This window comes from Sinocyclocheilus anshuiensis, unplaced genomic scaffold (genome assembly GCF_001515605.1).
Source record: "Sinocyclocheilus anshuiensis isolate Anshui unplaced genomic scaffold, SAMN03320099.WGS_v1.1 scaffold446, whole genome shotgun sequence".
NCBI lineage: Eukaryota > Metazoa > Chordata > Actinopteri > Cypriniformes > Cyprinidae > Sinocyclocheilus > Sinocyclocheilus anshuiensis.
The window spans coordinates 1,550,567-1,565,964 of NW_015544247.1; the positions used below are offsets into that span (position 1 = coordinate 1,550,567).

Below are 15,398 nucleotides of genomic sequence, written 5' to 3' on the forward strand. Positions count from 1 at the left end.
CTTTAAGTACTCTGTTAGTTGTTTATTTATCTATCTTCAGCCTCAAATACTAGGGGTAGCTTTACAATATACCTTACGTACCAAAACTCCCGAGTAAACAGTGTTAGTGCTGCATGCTGGTATTTTACCTGTAGTAGGGCTTTAGTGCTGTAAGGGAGAAACTTTGGCTTTGAAACGCACTGTGATGTGAAACAAAAATGAACCATTTCATGTTGGGCTCAGCTGGGTCCCGTTTGTAAAGCGAGTAGCTGATGATGACCCCATTAGATCGTGCAGGGGGGTCCCACTGCACCATAATGCTGAATGGCCCCAGAGCCTGCAGTCTGGGGGGAGTCACACCAGAGGGCGCTGACGGCTGTGTTCTGGCCACTGTCGGTGGACTGGTAGTGGCGCCTTGACTGTTATTGGCAGTGATGGTGTAGCTGTACGCAACGCTTGGAAATAAGGTGAAGTCGTGGTAACGGGTGTCCATGCCAGTGTAAATGAGGCTCCCGTTTCGACGGAGCTCGTACCCTATGATTACTCCATTGGGTTGGATGGGCTCTCTCCATGTGACCTCAACTGATTCAGGGCCTGTGACTTTAAGAGTTGGGGCGGGCATCCCTGAGGGTGGTGCTTCTCTTGTCTGGACTGAAGTGGGCGAACTGGCAGTGCAGCCGCCATTGGTGCAAGCCATCAAGATGAGGATGTAGGAAACATGTGGCTGTAGATCCAAAACCTGTGCACTTAACTTTTTCCCTCAGTAGACCTCCTCATTGTTCATTTTAAGAATATACACCATAATCTCACCATTCTGGATGGATGGAACAGTCCACAACACATTGAGTGAATAGGAAGTGACATCAGACACCATAGGTGGCTCTATGTTGGCAGGGGTGGCTTCTAACATCCTGATCTGTGTCGGCTCACTGGTAACACACCCAGCCACGGTGCAGGCAATGACTGCATAACTGTAGAGAGTGTACGCGGTTAAATCCACATCAGTGTAGTTGATCACACTTGAGTCGAAGCTGAAATGGAAGCCAACGTTGTCCCTCTGAATCCTGTAGGTCAGAAGAACACTATTGGGCTCCAAAGGAGGCGTCCAAGCTACGAAGACATCATTAGGCTTGCCCTCTACATGACTGACAACCGGAGGAGCCAATCCTCTAGGAGGAGCTTGTTTGGTTTGAACTGTGAGACACGGGCTATCGGTATATCCTGCCGCATTTGAAACACGCACTTGAAACTTGTACCTGCTCCAGGGCAGAAGGCCAGACATATAATAGGAGAAGCTGTTAGCCTGGGTGTCGTTCTGGATGAACACAATCTTGGCTCTCATCGCGTCATCTTCATCACTCCGTACCCTGCCATCCTCTAGACTTACAGCCAGAACCTGGTACTGCAGGATCCTGCTGTTGGGCTGGGCGGATGGAGACCAGCGGAGCTCCACGCTGCGGGATTGGACCTGCTCTACCATAGGAGCCGGTTGAGAGGATGGGGCAGCCTCTTCGGTGGTTATGCGTTGAGGTGCAGTCCTTGTACAGCCCGCTTCGGTGCAAGCTTCCAGAACGAGCGTGTACACAGTGTAGTGTTCCAGACAGTGGAAGAGGAACTGACGTGTGAGGCCGCTGAACTCCAAGTTGTCCTCATTGAAGATATTGTACATCTGTGGATATAAATATGGTAAATGACAGCAGATTCTGGAGCTGATATTGCAATGTTACTGTCATTGAGGGAGGCATACTTTGATGACTCCATTTGGAGAGGCTGGTTCAGCCCACTGTAGCAGCAGTGCTCGGCCGTGTTCTCTCTTCTCCACACTGAAGTTAGCCAGGCCACTTGGAGAGGCTTCAAGGGTCTGAATGGTGGTCCAAGGACTAGATACCTGACCTGCTCCAATAACTGCTTCTACATGCACATTATATGTGGTGTACGGCTCCAACCCAAACACATGAGCTTGAAAAATGTTACGCTACAACACAAAAGACACAAATACAATAAGTTATGTTATAAACATAGCAATATTACCATTATTATTGATCAAATTAAGCAATTAATACAATTAAAATACAATTTAATAATTCTAAAATATATTTAATGTTTTATATTATTATCATCATCATCATCATGACTAATAATATAATAACTTATTATCTACAGCATACATTACATAATGTATATTTCATTAAATGCATTATATACAAATTTTTGTGAATGTAGTACTCATGAATAGATCAAAAATTGCAAAGATGGCAAAACAAAACAAAACACAAAACAAAATAAAACAAAACAACAAAATACATAAAATATAAAAACCTTATAAATCACCATATGGAGGCTCAAAATATCAATATTAAAAAGCAAAATATAAAATAAAAATTACTAAATAAAGACATATAACACTGTCAGCATCCATGCTGAATATTAGTTTTGTAAATAGATGTTTGCTTTTTTAACAGAAGAATTATTCATTCCTTAAAAAAAAAAAAATCCCGGAAAAAAACCCAACAAAAACACATAATTCTTACCATCAACAATAAAGCTACAGAGACCCCTCTCTACCATCCTTATGCAGATTTTACACCCCAATACATTACATTGCTGGGAGGCACTGAAGCATTTAAAACGCTACCTTTTTACGTGGTTGAAAAATTGAGAACATTTGGACTATAAACCAGCAAACATATGCACATTGTCAATAGAGACAGATGTTTAATTTCACTTTATTTCAGCACAGAGACTTATATTCTGCCCCTAGATGGCAATGCTATCAAACACTTTCCTAAACACGGGCACCAAGACATTAACAAGCAGGTGCTCCCTCATCCCGGATACTCAAGGCAGCCATTAAAAAGCGACTAAGAGAATTGATTTTTGTTATAGATTTCCAAATAAATGTTTAGGGCACAGATCCCTAAAATGGGAAGTGTTTAAGTTTTGATTAAGAGAATTGGTTATGCTGCCTTTTTAGGTGTGCATAGATCCACCATACATCAAATTCTCAACATTACAGAATTACGTTTCAAAAGAGAATGTGTCAAGTATTTCAGTTATGTAAAACACACACTTTAAATTCTAAACAATCCTTTATATTAAGATCCATTGCAGATGAACCTCTGTACGGAAGCCAACAGCAGCCAGGCTTCTGGACAAAAGCACTGAATTCGGGCTTTCTGCAATTGAGGCAGAAAGAGGCCTCGCTGTTTTAAACATTAAAGAGGTATCAGAGTCAAAAGCACATTTAGCATTAGCTCAGGGTATCAGTCATTTGTTAATGGGGAAAGAAGTCTTTTAAAGCCCTTTTTCTTTCCTCTTTTCCTCTTTCAACTGAGCACAGGTCTCCCTTGTCTCATCAGCTGCTTACATATATGTTATTTCCTGTGACAGCGCTGGGGGCTGCTTGGGCCAGGGGATGATTTTAATTAAGAATAACCATGAGGATTTGTCACAACAATTATGCTGATTAGATGAAAGTGGAGATTCCTGACCCTTCAAAGGTGTGGGACTGCTTCATTTGCATACAGTAGACATACTGTCCCGGCCTGCCACTGCTGACTTCAGCCTGAGCTGGATTTTATTAGTTTCATGCTAACAGCTACAAGGCCTGGGAAATGCCTCATCAAAAAGCATCAAATGGAGCCTTTGGTCATGTTTTAAGCAAGCTACACTCAAACTCTGTCAAAAACGTAGGAGAATTTTAGGCAGATAAAATAATGCACTGATGCATTTTGTTGTAAGTATTATCATTCATCTCTGAATATCCCTGAATGTCTAATGTTTATTTTTTTATACACACATAGATTCTTGAATATAATAAACATCTTCTCTACACTGGTATATTAAAACAAACTGAGGAAAGGTATTCATGATGCACATTTCAAAACCACCTTTCACAGGCTGTTCACGCAAAAATTAAAGTTCTGTGATTTTGTCCATAGATTGAAAGTCAATGGAATCCAAAACAACATTAAACCACACTGACTTTCATTATATAGACAAAAAACTGTAAATTTATCTTTTGTGTTATGCAGAATAAAGAAAGTCATACATGTTTGGAACAACATGAGGGTGAGTAAATGATGACAAATTTCTCATTTTTGGTGAACTATCCCTTTAAAACCAAGTCGTGGCCTAATGGTTAGAGAGTCGGACTCATAACCCAAAGGTCGTAGGTGGGGGGAGTGAATGTACAGCGCTCTCTCCCACCTTCAATACCACGACTGAGGTGCCCTTGAGCAAGGCACCGAACCCCCAACTGCTCCCCGGGCGCTGCAGCATAAATGGCTGCCCACTGCTCCGGGTGTGTGTTCACGGTGTGTGTGTGTTCACTGCTGTGTGTGTGCACTTTGGATGGGTAAATGCAGAGCACTAATTCTGAGTATGGGTCACCATACTTGGCCACATGTCATGTCACGTCACTTTCACTTTTTTTCACTTTCACTTTAATATTTCGACCACTCCATGGCTCTCATTCCTGCCAGTACCTTAGTTTAACTGTTGAGAAAGTCTACAGAATTTAGAGCATCATTTCAAAGAATCTTCCCTTTTGTTCTGCAGTACTAACAACTGACAACCAGATCCTGAGATGCCTTGACACTATTAATTATTTGTGGTTTAGATGTAAAGTTCTGTTCAAGCCAAGCCTCAATCAGATGGAGGGCTCTTGAATCACTGAGCTGTTCTTCAGACTGAGCCGGTGTCTGATGAAGGAAACCCCTCATGCATGCAAACGCACACATAAAGAAACAGACGAAAGTACCATTTACCTCTTCTGAATGTGGCAATCTGAGTATGTATGACAATCAGGACTGTGAATGATGGAAGCTGTTTTCAGAAAATAAAAGCTCATGCAGTTAAGTACACCACTAACTTTAGCTCTTTAAATAAGAAATTAGATTTAACAGGCTCTCTTAGAGTGTTTACTTAGTACTACAATCCGAAAGCAGATTCCAGACAATATAATAGCAGAATAATGCTTTTCAGTGTATTGTTTGGCTTTCTATAGTATAGAAGATGTCTATATAATAATTTATTTAAAAAATGTATATTTGTATATAATATTTAAAAATGTATATAATATATATTTATATAATATATAAATATATACATGCACATATACAGTATACATGTCCTAACCACCAGGCAACGACTCCTTTGACACCTATAAACATTTTTGAATCTTTAAGCTACACAAATAAAATCCTCAATTGTGTCACCAGCCTGGTCTGAAACTAGGAATGAGATTAAAGTTTGTGAAAGCTCAGAGGAATCCACTATCAAAATCCACAGGCCGTCGGGAGCTCCCCTCTGTGTGTCCTTTCGGCAAATGAGCGTGGGCTCAACCAGGGCCCAAACGAGCTACTCACAGTTCTGCTTCAACAGTGTGTATACGAGTCTACACAAAGACACAGTCCAACGCGCCGCCATCATGTTTATGCACTCTTCACTGTGTTCTTAATGATAAACTAACAGATTGTAAACATGCTGCTGGAGTTTCAACCCCCCCTCATTTTTTTTCCTGTGCATTTTTTAAACAATGTCCTTCATGTTAGAGTGGTTACAGGCAGCAGAAGGACATCATTAGAGCCATGGTTAAACTGTAATTTACACCATTAGGAAGGCAGGAGCAATTTTTATTGCCTAGTAAATTTCAGCTCTGAAATATTTGGACCATATGGCTCAATTTGTGTAATAACCTTAATTTCTTGCACCCTTCGGGTTCGCCTGCATCTCTGCTTGCCACTCCGACAGAGTTGGGCTTCTGTGCGCAAAACGCGAAGCGTCTATAGAGCGGCGGTGGAGATTAATAAGGTGTCACGTCCTGTTTGGGTGAAGGCATTGGAACAGCAGCCAGATGGTATCTCTGCAAATGACTGTCAGGGGTCCTGATCTAATCAATAGGATGTATTAATACATCTCCCATCGCTGGGGTTCTCATGGGGCTGCTGAGCAACATCTGGAAAGATCAGGAGGGGGAGAGAGAGTACGAGAGGCAGAGAGAGCACTAGAAGTTATGTACAGACAGCAGAGGAAAAAGGCGATAGCGTTAAGAAGGAAGAGAAAGTGTGAGAGCCAAAAAAAAAAAAAAAAGGAAGAGAGGAAGGGATGGGACAGGTCTGTTCAGACCGCCTGTGCTCCGTAGCCTCATTCAGTCCCGCCGCCAGACGTCCACATTAATCACACGCACTGGCACGAGGTACGGCACAGCCAGGGATCAATAGCAGCCCCACCCACCAAAAAACAAAAAGAAAGGAGGATGGGCATGCTCAGACAACAGAAGACCACAAGCTTTACTCTCTGCTAAAGCGCTACTGAACAACATTACACCATCTGCTCCACGATCTGACTCGACTCTACATACTATGTGTCTAAGCAGCGATTTCTAAATCGAAATCAAAGACAAAACATCTAGCACAAACTCTTTTTGGATTGATTTGATTTCTACAGCGTGTTTACTGGTCAGGGCTCAACAATAAGGATGACACATGTTTGTATGTCAAATAAACAACATTTGGTTTTAATAGCGTATTCAAGTGTTGTTATCATTAACTAAGACTAAAAATCTAAAACGTTGTTTCCGGTAATTTAAATACAGCTAAAATAACAAAAAACATAAATAACCTATTAGATGTACAATTAAAAATGTTTCAGAAATAAGTGTGATTAGGTTGAAGTTCTAACACTGTTAAATCTAAAAACTGAAATTAAAGTTAAATAAATATATAAAAACACTAAAAATGCAAAACACATAAAATAAACTAAAACTAAACTAAAACTCAAAATATACAAAAGGCTAATTAAAATATAAAAAAACCCAACAACAACATTGGCGTATTCTGTTGATGTAAATAAGTAACCAAGATAAATATATCCAGTCTTAAAAGCATCAGTTAAAATGGGTAAAAACCATTTTAAAAATTTGTTCAATGAATTTGTTCAGTGATAAAATACATTTTTAAAAACAATTTTTAATTTATATTCTTTTATTATTTTAATTTAATTAATTTAATAGCTATAACTGGTAAAGGTATTACTTTGCATACTGCAGCTATTTTTAAAATTATTTTTAAATAATATAATATATCTAAAAAATAAGCTGTCACGCTTACACTGTCTGAGGAACGATGGAGACAAGGAGTATAATAAACAGTGTTTTTAATTCACGAAACACTGGGGTAATCCAACACAGGAGTGAGGAATGACACATGTACAGACGAAGTAGACCCGACAGGGAAGAAACGCAAAGACAGGAGCTTAAACGCTAGGGATAATTGGAGACACACAGGTGGATCACATAAGACAATCAGACTAAACGAGGACAGGAAAATGACCAAATAAGGAAACACAGGAAGGACTACGGGGGCAAAACGGATATGTCAGACAAAAAGTCTGGAAGGGGGGCGGCAGACAGAGTCCAGGGAGGAGACGATGGAGGGAGGAGCCAGGGAGGAGACAGGAGGGGCTTGGAGCAGGAGGAGTCCAGCTGGACCCAGGCCACGGCCATAATGATGGCCCACGGTGGAGCCGACGGAGGGAGGATCCATGGAGGAGGAATGGCCGCTGACTCCAGGGGGCCGACCAATGGCGGCGGAGCAGGTAGTGGAGGAGCCCGAGGTGGAGACGGAGAGCCAACGAGCCGGGGGGATACCGAGGATCCGGGGGGCCAGGGTGGAGCCGAGGGCTCTAGCGACCAAGGCGAAGGCGGAGATCTGCGGCGGAGCCGGAGTGACTGAGGACCAAGGTGGAGCTGGCGGAAGGAAGGAGCCCAATAGAGCCGGTGGGACGGAGCAATGAGGTGCAGCCGGAGGAGCGGAGACCTGAGGCGATAGCAGGCGCCTACCAAGGCGGAGCCGGAAGGACGAGGGAGCCCGGTGGAGCTGGTGAATCGATGGGTGACGGTGGAGGCGAGGGAGCTAGGAGCCGAGGTGGAGCCGCTGGGTCTACGGGCCGTACCAAGGCGGAGCCGGAAGGACGAGGGAGCCCGGTGGAGCTGGTGAATCGATGGGTGACGGTGGAGGCGAGGGAGCTAGGAGCCGAGGTGGAGCCGCTAGGTCTACGGGCCGAGGCGGAGTCCGGGCCTTGGAGGCTGGAGGCAGAGGTGAGGGATTCACCAGCCACGGCGACGCTGGAGGATGGCAGACCCGCAGAGCTCGCACCGTATTGATGGTGGGTTGAGGGCGAGCAGAGGGGCTGCCAGACGACAGCGGGGGAGGAGGCAGGAGCGGTTGGGTGGGTGGTCATTCGTGAGCCTCCGGGCTCAAAGCCCACTCCTGGCTGGACTTGGGGACTGAGTCTCTCTCATGGCTGGACTGGGAAACGGGAGCCCACTCTGGACTGGACGTGGGGACAGGAGACTACATAGGGCTGGACGAGACCAGCAGGGACAAAGGAGAGAGGAAAGTGGGCAAATCGGCTTCCAGCTCCGTTTCCCAGTCAATAAGGTCCCCCTCGAAGTCCAGCAGTCCCAGATGCACTATCAGCTCACCCTCAGCCTCGGTGCAGTGGGCGAAGCTCCACTCCGAGCTCTCTCTGTCCACGGCTTGCTCCCTCGCTGTGGGCACTGTTGCCGGCTCTCGCACCTGATCTGACGGGTTAAGCTCTACATCCTGGATCGGAAGCCCCCTCTAGACTGAACACGGGAACAGAATGGCGCTCTGGAGGAGCGGACACTTGGGGGCGCCTTAGAGGAGCGGGCACTGGAGGGCGCTTTCTAGGAGCGGGCACTGGAGGGCGCTCTGGACTGGATTCGGGGACTGGAGCCCTCTCCTCTTTGGCACTTTCACCGCGCCATACTCAGCTCACCCTCAGCTGCGGTGCAGGGGGCGGAGCTCCTCTCCAAGCTCACACCGTCCGCGGCTTTCTCCCTCGTGACGGGCATTATCACCGGCTCTCGCACCTGGTCTGACGGATACAGCTCTACGTCCGGGGCGATCCTTTGCTCAGTTGCTTGGCTTTGCGCTGGCTCGCTGATCGCGGCGGGAATTGGCTCTCCGTCATCGGTGGGTTCAGGCTTTTGCTCCACACAGCGGGGAGATGGTGGGCTGGGCTCTGGGTCGGGAGTCCACTCCACGAAGGCGGCGAATTCCGCTCGAGGACCATCTTCGGACGATGGCGCTCTGCACGCGGTGTTCAGGCTGGCGTCATAGAACGCACAGAGCGCGTCGTTTGGGTAGCTGGTAAGTTCGTCGAGAGCCAGAAACAGTCTGGTATGGTCCCCGAGCGAGCGCGCCCCCTGCTCCAGCAGGAGGAGGAGGAATTCGGGGCGAAGGAGGGGATCCATTAGGGCACACCATGGAAACAAAAACACTGAGAGAAAAAGAGAGAAACAAAACGGAGGGGAAACATGCAATTTAAACCGTTTTAGGTCGGGTCTTCTGTCACGCTTAAACTGTCTGAGGAACGATGGAGACAAGGAGTATAATAAACAGTCTTTTTAATTCACGAAACACTGGGGTAATCCAACACAGGAGCGAGGAATGACACATGTACAGACGAAGTAGACCCGACAGGGGAGAAACGCAAAGAAAGGAGCTTAAATGCTAGGGATAATTGGAGACACACAGGTGGATCGCATAAGACAATCAGACTAAACAAGGACAGGAAAATGACCAAATAAGGAAACACAGGAAGGACTACGGGGGCAAAACAGGTACAAAAGTCTGACATAAGCAATATTATGTAATATATAATATTAAAAACAAATGGGAATGTATAGGTTTTTTAGTTCATAGCTACATAAGATGTACAGCTATTATTGCAATATAATATATAAAGATAAACTGATATAATATAATATATTGCTTGTTGAGGATTTTTCCTTGTAATATTTACAAGTGCATGCACTAGCAGGAATGACAAGTTTTTTTCTCTGCATAATCCTTCATTCTCAGACATGAAAACAACTTCACTCCACCAGAGAACATTAACCTGTAGCCACTCAACAGTTGGCAACAGCTAAATCAATATGATGCCCCACTGCAGGCCAAGTATTGACATGGCAGGCGGACAGCTGATATAGCACAAAGTCAGTGTCCAAAAAAAGATTCTGCAGGATCGATGGATTATAAATGTAGCCGTGAGAAATTGCACTAATACCCACACTATAATTTCCCCGTGGCAGCTGTTATGCGATTGGGCAGTGTCTTCAGCAGATGACCATGGAAAAACTCAGAGCAGTATGGGTACATTAACATTTATATTGTAAACTCCTTTCTTTACATCACAAATAATTAGCCTGGTTCTATCTAAAAAGGCAAAACTAAAAATACTAGTGCTATTTCTATTTCAAAATATTTATTTCCAAAAATTTATTCTCATAAAATTCACATTTTACATTAAATATTCTATAAAAATACACATTTTAATCATAAGTTATATTATAAAATTACAAAAAATGTACAATTTGCAAAATGATAAATTTGCATCAGCCATTAGGAGGCCAGGGTCATAACTCAAGAGGGCTGAGGACACGTGGAAAATTAATTACAAGCTGATTAACTGCAATCTGACGTCACACGTTCACCACTGAAGCCGACCTCTGGAGGTCAAGAAAACCTGAAAGGACTGCCAAGAGAATAGAAGCGGAACAGTAAATTACTCTCAAAGAAAAGAGGGGTGCTGATAAAAGGCCTATCCTGGATGACGTTCATTAATTGCTATCAAAATAATTAATCTGTCTATTAGGCAGGCATCTATCTGGCGCTCTGTGGGAGAAGCTGAACTCCTCAGTGGGTTCTGGATTCTTTCCCCTGTGGTGTTGCTGCTATCAGGGGGCAAGCTGGCTCTGTTCACACTTGTTTTGAACAGGAGCTCAAGCTGAAGCCTTTAATTTGGCCATGATGCAGTTGTGAGCATCTGCGAGGAAAGCAGCACACTATTTTTCCTCGGTGTCAAACATGAGAACGCCACGAATCACAGCGGCTACTTTTATAGGTGGAGACATCAGCGGATGAGGAATCTGTGTAAACATGCGAGCAATGGGCTGATCGCTGATGAATGATCTCAGACAGATGCTGATGCTGGAGACTGGAAATTTCAGGTGCTGAAGCTGAACTCGGAACTAGAAGCAGTTACAGCCAAAAACACTACGTAGCAATCTCTGATTAGACGACCGGAGAGACACAACTGGACAATGTTCTGTCAGTAAATCCGAAAGGTAATTATCCTGTAAAAGTGAGAATAAAAATATGAATTAAAAAAATAAATCTTACTGAACTTCTAAACAGTAGTGTATACAATTTATTAATTAAAATATTGCAAGTTTGTATTTGTTTTGTGTAATATATTGTTTTGTGTTTCATTATTAATAAACTCTTTAAATTTTGCTGAAAAGTCTACTGTAGGCTACTTAATTGCCATTGTCACAACCTCATTTATTGTGACAAAATTACTTCAGCTATTTGTGTTTAATAACTGTATGTTTTTTTTCATGGGTAATAACAAGGAAAATGTCCAACAGCTTTTTTTTGGTAACCAAAACTTTAAGATATGTGCCTACACAGAAAATGACTTTACCAAAATTGACCAACCTTCAGAACTATTCACTGATGTAAAACCTGTGTCAGCTAGCCCCAGTCCCCCTATATTGTCTTATATATCATATTATTTTTCACATTCAGAAAGTAGCATCATAGTCGGCACCGATAGCCTTGTGAGCAGCGCACCGACATACAGCGCTGTTGCGCTACAAGCATCCTGAGTTTGAATCCCGGCTCGAGGACCTTTCCCGATCCCGCCCCCCTCTTTCTCTCCCACTTCGCTTCCTGTCAGCTCTACACTGTCTTATCATAATAAAGGCAAAAACAGCAAAAAATAAATCTTAAAAAAAAAGAAAGTAGTCTCATATCTGTGCAACTCCTCTCAGAGATGATAGCGTAGTTTTGTCAACTGATAATCACAGATAACAGTTTCTTTGATTCTTGTTTCTGTCTAATAATAGGAAAAAAAGTGTTGCCTCTCTATTCATTTGATAGATTAGTGAAAAAATATTTTTTGTGGGTGCTATTTCATGGATCATTACTCAATCGTCTTGCTTGTTTGTACATGGTTCATTTATAACTTCTCACACAATGTATTGTACAGCATATCGAATTGATGAAAGAAAAGAGTATTACCAGAACTGTACGAGCAGTAACAGTTGTGGAGTTGAACATAGGATCGTTGTGTAGTTTCTGGTACACCACTTTGTACTTGGAGATCACTCCGTTTGTCATGTTAGGCTGGATCCAGCTCAGCAGAAGAGAGTAGGCACTGGTGGGGTGGGCCGAGGGTGCGCCCATCCCCTGCAGTTCTGCCTCTAGAGTTCGGACGGAGGTCCAGGAGCTGGAAGCAGAGCCTTTAGAGTTGACGGCAGTGACTCTGTGTTCATATTCACTGAATGGTAGAAGGTAACCTGAGGCATCGATGAACTCTAGGGGACCTTCGGTCCAGATGAACATCAGCAGTTCCTCTTGAGTTCTAATTGGTTGTCTGGAGGAAACGGAGTTAAGATTAAATGAAAAACCAGAAATACTTCATCTACCATAGAATGAAAGATTACAAAAACATGACAAAATGCATAAAGCGTCTTCTTTAAAGTTCCTTCAAATGCCGCTGCAGTTAAAAATGAAGCCCCAAAACAAACAAATCTAGTTGGGGTGCCAAAGGAAGGTTGCAGAGATGAGGAAGAACACACAGAGGAGGGTGAGGAGCAGGGGCAGAGCGCTGGGCTTTGCTCAAGCTTCGTTAATTCCTCCACATTAGAGGCCTGGCTTCCATGCTGCTGGAGAAAATGACATTCACCGCTCTAATGTGGCCCCTGCCGGCCCCACTTGCACCGCAACGGCCTAATCTCACCCACCGCATTAAAATAAAGCCAAACAGAGGCTGGCAGGGGAGAGGAACGTCTCACACCATGGCGCTAAACTACAGCACACAGCTGCGATCAGCAGTCTGTTCCACACACATACCGACACTGCATCTGGAACACAAGACCTTCTGCTTCAGGAAGTCAGGAAGTAAACATAGTAATAGACATTTTGTTTTTCATACGTTTGCCCTGATAAAAAATGAATGTTTAAGACTTCGATCTAAATTAAACCCTGTCCAGTAAAGCAAATTAAAAAATATTTCCAGAAGAATAAGATGTAAGGGCATGGACTCTCCTACACACAAAAATCCTTTTTGGGAATTCTGGATATGACATAAGCAGGGTCACAGGTCAGTCGTAATGAAGTGACTACAAAGAAAGATGCATAATAAAAGATCTTACTCATTATTAGCAAACCGAAAATGTCATCTTTGACTGTAGAAGGGTCATGACATTTTTTTCATCCATTGGTTACAAATTTTTGCAATAGCACTTCTTCACTTACACAAAGCTTTGCTTTTACAGGAATTAATTACATATTAAATATATTAAAGAAAACAGTTTTTTTCATAATATTTCACAATATTTATACTGCATTTTAATGACACTTCCATAAAAAAATTAAAAATTATTACCTATATATAAATTTCAGCCACTCTTTCATAACACTAGGATCCATTGGATGGACATAAAGAGCAGTAGGTGCTACACACAGCCAGGAAGAGTACAAGGTTTTCCAAGTTTTACTCATTTTTTAAATTAAATATCTATCCTGCTTCCTCCTTATGAGGTCAAAAATCCAGAATTTTTGAACGGAGACATTTCTGCTGATTAGTCCTAATACTATCTATTTCCATATCAATAAATCAAACTCTTTTACTTTAAAACATCAACAAGAATTTAATTTATCATATGAAATGACTCATTTAAGAAGTCCAGCGTCTTGAGGCTGTAACAGCTAGATGAATAAGTAGTTCATCAATGCTTGTATTGTCTCACCAGCATCTTCTGCATCAACTGTATGCATGCAATATGAACACGGATGAATTCTTAGGAACTGATTTACAATAATTCTGTACAGCAGCCAAGGACTATCCCAGGTAGGTAGGTAGGTAGTCTCATTCTCCTGTGTAATATAAGTTAATATAAGTTAGATGCATGGAGGACAAACATCCCTGAGGAGGGGTCACTCACTTCACAATCTCAGATAACCTCCAATGAGCTGAATACATACACAATAGCACATTAAACGACTACATTTAGCACAGCGCTGATCGCCGGTATTAAGATGAGCAGATAGAATAATACACCAAGTCCTTTAAGCCACGAGTGAATTCTCTGCCCCCTGAATGTGATGTATTTGCCAGAGTTTATCCCGCTTCCAAATCAGGGCTAAGATGAAATCCAGTCATGCGTTCGTCGGAATGCCCCGGCATCTCTGGCTATGCTAATGATATTTTCTTAAGATTTATGCGGGCTTAGACTGATCTGACCTTGCATATGAATGACACTGGTCAACAAGCTGTGTTGCCCTTGACTAAAATCTTACCTTGTTGCTAACACACACACACACACACACACACACACACACACACACACACACAATCACGTAGATGCCGTAAACACTGTTTTTGCTGCCATCCAAGAGCAAGAATGTTGGGAAGACGTCTCAATTTATGGTTTAATCTGATCATTGTCTGGAATCCTTCAAGTCAAATCTAAATGGTTTAAATTGGCCTTCACGATGTGCAGCAATAAAGGTTCAAGCACGGCCGGCTGTGTTGTTTCTGACCATAAGGGCAATGATGGCAGCGTAATGATAGAGTTAGCTACTCCCCGGCGCATCGCTCTCCGTTCTCCTTGATGCTTCTGTAACAGCGGAGCAAAGCATTCTGATGTGATCGTGCCATGTCAGTCTTAGCTTTATTCCCTCTGTGCGGGGTGCAAGCATCATGGCATTCTGTTTCATATTGCTCTCAAACAGCTCTGAATGTGCCTGGAATAATCAAAGTCAGCAGGGCAATGTCATCTTCCATTTAGAGCTGCCGATCAGCCTCTCTCTCTTCTCTGCACTCAGATACCACAGTCACTGATATACACCTGATATCCACATAAGCACTCCACACACCATTCTGCGTTTTCCTGCTGTCAGACAGACAGGAACTAGAGAGGAAATGTTGACAAGTGTAACCAGCAGTGATTGGCCTGTTCACCTCAAGGTCACGGCATAATTACTGTTTGTGTTCGACAACGTTTCCGGCCTTCCTTTCAAACATGCCCTGACATGGACTCACATCTACACACACATTTATCCCCATGCAAGCTCTGCACTGACATTAGCCTGACAGCATCTTTGTATGGAAGTGCATTTGCAGAGATTGAGAGAGGAGTGCTAATAAATAGTACTGGGTAACATGTCCAACACACATACAGTATATATTTGGAAAATATTTACATGTATATACATTTATATGTTTACATTATTATATTTTATATTACATATAAATACAGTATATTTAATATATAAACATAACATATTTTTCTTAAATATATACATGCATGTTTTTGT

General features: G+C 42.9%; 1 pseudogene; it reads right to left on the bottom strand.

Moving 5' to 3' along the window:
* The window catches only part of LOC107697660 (usherin-like), a 241,341-nt pseudogene that overhangs the window by 12,058 nt on the left and 213,885 nt on the right, over positions 1-15,398 (bottom strand).